The sequence below is a fragment of the Coptis chinensis genome, chromosome 5, assembly GCF_015680905.1.
Source record: "Coptis chinensis isolate HL-2020 chromosome 5, ASM1568090v1, whole genome shotgun sequence".
NCBI classification, from domain to species: Eukaryota; Viridiplantae; Streptophyta; class Magnoliopsida; order Ranunculales; family Ranunculaceae; genus Coptis; species Coptis chinensis.
The window spans coordinates 7,293,753-7,299,344 of NC_141460.1; the positions used below are offsets into that span (position 1 = coordinate 7,293,753).

The 5,592-nt window shown below is 33.8% G+C and overlaps 1 long non-coding RNA gene across 1 annotated transcript; it reads right to left on the reverse strand.

Moving 5' to 3' along the window:
• Positions 1-297: 297 nt before the first annotated feature.
• Positions 298-1,539, reverse strand: LOC147496464 (uncharacterized). Its single transcript, XR_015196638.1, has 4 exons — positions 1,334-1,539; positions 1,207-1,226; positions 1,002-1,098; positions 298-552 (listed from the first exon to the last, which is right to left on the reverse strand). It is a non-coding gene; the product is annotated as an uncharacterized LOC147496464 (long non-coding RNA).
• Positions 1,540-5,592: the final 4,053 nt, after the last annotated feature.

The window sequence follows — 5,592 nt, forward strand, 5'->3', positions numbered from 1 at the left end:
AAAATTCTTTGTAACAGATAGTCAACTGTTGGTGGCCCGATTAAATTTGTAATTTCTAACGGATATATCCGTTAGTAATGGATGTGCTATTTACTTAACTATTGTTTGTAACGGATATATCTGTTAGTAATAGATGTGATATTTACTAACTATTGTTTGTAACGGAAATATCCGTTAGTAAATTGTATCCACTAAGGAAAAAAAAACCTAGGTCAAATAATGTCCACTATGCTGCACATCTAGTTCATGCAAATATGATATAAAAAACACATTCCACAAACTTAATCAACAAATGAATAACAAAAAACAAAACCACCAATCAATTAAACATTATTATAAAAATATAGCCATCAATCTAAATCCCAATTTACAAATCAAACTTACATAGAACTGAATTCACGTAATCTAATCTTGAGATGTCAGTCATAGAAGATCGCATTTATGACCCAACTCATTTATGTGCATGCTCACGTCAAAATTGGTTAGAACATTAATCTCTCTATTCAATTGCTACAATGTCGTAAACACGAGCAACAACCTTTTCTTGAGTAACTGCAACAAATAAGAAATCAATTAAGGCACATGCAATTAAAGGAATAGAGCTAAGCAATTAACAAATGAACAACAAGTAAATTGCCAACTTCCATGCACTAATACAAGCCTAACCCCCTAGCATTACAAATAGAGACAAATTGGAACGAACTCTTCTAAGCAAAAAAAAAAAAAGAAAAAGAGAACTGATACCGAGGGAGTTTCAGAATAGAATACATCCTTTAAGATAAAAGAATGTGTGATTAAAGGTATCTTACATGCTCTGTTTCTGAGTAGACAAAGACAAACAGTAATACCAGGTATGTCTACCGTTAGATTCATGGAAATTTCAGGCCAGAAAAAGAATCAGCTAGACCAATAGTGGTTAGGACAAGCAGACAAAAAAATATATATAAAAAATACTAATGAGAGAAGTTTAAGATTTGTCCCCTTAAGCAAAACAAGATTACCTGATGACATCGAGCCAACAAAGGTCTCAAGAAACCTAATTATGACCAGAAAAAAAGTTTTGCCCGGATGACTCGTGACTCTTCTGATGACATTGTCCTGGAAAGAATAACCGTCCAGTTATAGAATAAACTTAAGAAAAAAAAAAGAGAGGTATAACATATAGGTGCGTATTCTAATGGTTAAAGTCAAGTCGCTATAGCAGACCTGTACAAGGAAATTGTCATCTTCATACGATCCATCATGCACATAAATGTGAAAACAGGTATTGTCAGTTGGAGGATATATCTTAATAAATTAATATTTTGTAAAGCCTAGAACTAAATAATCATACCGCATCATTTAGAACAGCTTCAAAGTTGGAAGATTTCTAATAGATTTTTAATCATGCAGCAGGAAGATTTTGGCCGAGTACTGGTTACTGTTGTGAATTGAAGATAACAATACCACTACCACCACCTCCTCCACTGTGTGCATCTGTACCAGCACTCCAAGCTAGCAACCATTCTTTGAAAACAACAACAGAGTTGAACCTAGCAAAAAACTAACAGTAGAGTTAATAATAATAATAATGAGAGAAGATGCAACATTAATAGTATGTTCCAACTTGTATTGAATGAAAACATAAAGATAAACTTCACGGTACTAAGTGCAAAAATCAAAAGCAATAAGTGTGTATCACTTGCATTTGAAATAAACAATTATGGGAAGAGCAAAAATACTACAGAAGCAACTTCAGATGTGTTATGTGAAGAACGAGATGACAAACAATGTAGCAAGGAGATGTTCTAACCTCACGAGGTGGAAGGACTCCCATCAGCCGATCAAAAAAGTTTAAATGGTACCCCCATATTAAATGAGACATTTACCCCCACCGAGGCCCTTTCACCGAAGCAAATGGACCATAATGGTAAGGATAAAACCTACGACAAAAGCAGATGCAAGCTTCTTAGCGTAAAGAATATCGACCCATGAGTATAATAATTTCACTATGAAAAACAGAACCTACCAATTCCATGACTGACTCCAAAATAGTAGTCTTGAAGCACCTAACATAGGCTTTGGTGTACTTTCCAACCTGCAAAGGATAAAAATAGAACACTCAAAGAACCGAAAAAATATACTACCTTATATACCCAAATACACGAAATTGCTCCTGATTGAGAGCACTAGCATGATTGCCTTCAATTTGGTACTAAGTTGTCAGTGTAAGTTGTTGACAAGAGAGTGACTAAGATCTCATTGACGCCATGTAGATGCTTGTCATAAAGCACACTAAAAATAAGTAGGACAAAGATATTCGCATAAGCCTAAGACGTTGGATACACACTTACTACATAGTATATACTATATACTAAGAATAGCATGTAGCAACTAGTAACACCGGAAAACGATTACATCCTTATGAGGGCAGACCACAAGGAAGTCTCATTCACGTAATATATGCATATGTCCGAGGAACTAGCAAATAAGACCTAACATGAATGAATATCAAATCAAAACTTAGTCTAACATTTTATCAAATAGATATCACGCAACTTGCCTAGCTAGACAATACCTTGCATAGTATGCAACACATGTCGCATGTCGCAGCTCCATATCTCCCTTCGTTAAGCATTCAAGCCCGAGGGAATTCTACTGATCTGAAACTAACAAGACAGGAAATACCCTCATTTTTTTAATTCATCATTTTCTACTGAAATAAGATCAATAACAAGTATAACATGTGGACCTCCACAGAAAGTCAACTGAACATATAATCGTGATAATCAAATAATTAGGAAGGGTGATGGATAACCTTATTAAGTATCTCAACGTCATTGAAAACACTGGGTCGTAGGCATTAAAGTGAACTCTAAGAAAGGAGGAAAGAAATCCAAAGAATGTCAAACCTCCTCCTTCGACCACTAAAACAGATAGAAGTCATAAAAGCGTGTAAAATAATGTCTTAATAAGTAAAGCTATAACAAACGTATTAGGATCGCCCCATCCAACGCCACCACCCCAACAAACATCCCCTTACATCTAACAATCTACCATTACGTGCAAAATGATACCAAAACTAAAAAAGAAAAATATTAACAACAAAATGGAGATAATATTAACTATTAATATCATTAGGACAGAAGATCCTAAGTCTTTTAACACTTCAACCATACTAAAACTGTCTTTTAGCACTTAAAAGTCTAACACTAATAGAAATAACTTTGCTACATGATTGTTATATATATAGTAAAATTGTAAAGTTGTTAATGGAGAGGAAGTTTGGAGAGAAAAGAGAAGAAGATGATACAGCCTTATTAGTTTCATCCTTGTATCACTTCAATATATATATGAAAATAAGAGCTTACAATAATAAAAACTTCCTAAAAAATTTGGTTCGGTGGCGTGTCCACAAATCCGCAATGGACCACCTGCACACAACGAAAGTAGCAATGTGGGACATCTCCCTTGGGGGATGTCCTCTTAAAACTTTTTAACAAATTTACAATCCATTGTGGCATGCCAACATCTCAATGAAAACGCATACATGGGAAACAAAAGAAAAACTAGTATGATTCGTCAATGTTCTTGCTAAACAAGAACCAAATAATTATCTGCGACTCAGGACTTCAATTTATTTGAAAATGAACGTCTGGAAAATACAAGGATGCCATGTTTCCCAAACATGGAATTTAAGATTGTTTCATAACAACCCACTGTGCAACAAACCTAGGTTTTTTTGGTCTCTGCAGTTAAAACCGATAAAGTAATTCAAAAGAAAAAAATTCTTTCTTGTTTATTTTTTTATATAAATAAACACATGCTATAGACTATTGGGTGTAGTCCTGATAATGGTATGTAGTAGTAACAAGGGACTCTTAATATCAAATAAAGCACGTAGGAAAAAAAAATGTAGTATTCATAGAAGTAAGAAGTAATATGGTTACCTCAATTGCCACGAGGGGGCTTGATCATCTTTGTCAAATATAAGTGCAAGAAGCACATGTTTAAACTCTTCATATGCTTCCCCGAGAAGTAAAAAATAACATGTCATTGTCAAAGACACGCATAGAAAAATATAAAAGACAAAAATTTCACAAAAAGTAAATCCAATGAAGAATCACAACACATGTTTTCCGGACAATCATTATGCTAAGGTGACCTAAATGGCATCGGTGTTGAAAGAAGCAAACAAATTCTACAAGAAAATGAGATCCATATTTTCTTCAATCGTTTCTTACCAATAAAACAAAATTTCTACTACTATATGTAGGGAATGACTAGCAATAGTAACACACTTTCCACAATCGATCCAAATTTTTGTTCCAAAAATACCATCCAAAGAAATAGTCTTGCATGGTTAACAATAAAGTGAGATACTTGAGGAACCGATATAGTAAATGCTATTTATTTCTCATTTTCAAGGAAGCACATGACAAAAAGAATCTTGACATTTCCCTTCCAAGGAAAATTGGATAAGATGGTTCAAGATGGTTCCGAAGTTTTGTAACTCATCTTAAGTAATGAGCATACACTTACACAAAAGGTCGTCCATTCATTGAAATTTTCTTAACTTTCAGTTTATTGAAAATGCAATCGTTATGTTGTACCACTTAAATTGCCTGAATCTAGCATCATTCCAAAACAAATATAAGGAAATAATCGGTACAATAATTGGTATCCTTTCTGTAAAGAAATGTAAATACTCTTAAAGTCAGCGTTACGAGTTGAAGAATGCTTATGAGTTAAGGTAACAGACATCCACACGCAATATATTGATTAACAATGTAACATAGCTGGTTTATAGCTTCAGATGGAAAATCTGCACTCAAATCGAGAAGGGTTCTTGTAAGCTCTAGAGATTAACGTGAACTCTGAATTATGCCAATATTGCTTATCGAAAAGAAAAAGGTCAAGCCCAAATCCATGATAACTACTGATGCATAAATATATCTTGAAATCTTAAGGAGCACTAGGATGAAGCTCAAAGAGAATCCTCAAGAAAGATTTGACAACTATGCGTATGTATTTGTCTTGCAAAATCCAAAGTTAAGCTCATTAATGAGAACAGTAGTAGAAACACATTCTTTATTTCTCTTTTCTTTTTTTTCCTTTTTCTAGTAGTTAAGGATGTATTTCATTCATTCCAAAAAAAAAGGAACATTGCAATTATGTAATCACCCGTTAGCAAGATACCAAGTTGCGGGATTTACATCACAAAATGATGTTGTCCCAATTGAACACAAAATCTTGGAATATTTAGATCTTCAATTCCGATCCTCCGCTAGACCAATTATAGAGTTCTTCCTTTATCTCCAACAAGATTTTAAATGCTTCCCTTGTTTTTCTTTTTCTTTTTTCCAAACAACCCAAACTTGGAATCGTTACTAAAATAAGTCAAGTGCAACTTGCATCTCAATAAGCAGGCTTGAGACTTCTTCAATGCCATCTTTAATACCAAAGGAATCCAGTTTCTTTGAAGCAATTCCAAGACACAAAAGCCTATCTAGTCTATTGTTTACATTTCCAGGCAAAATTCACAAAATTTCACACCTATTTTTCAATATTTTTATTAAAAAATAAAACCTTGTATAAAATTTAAGTGACTCG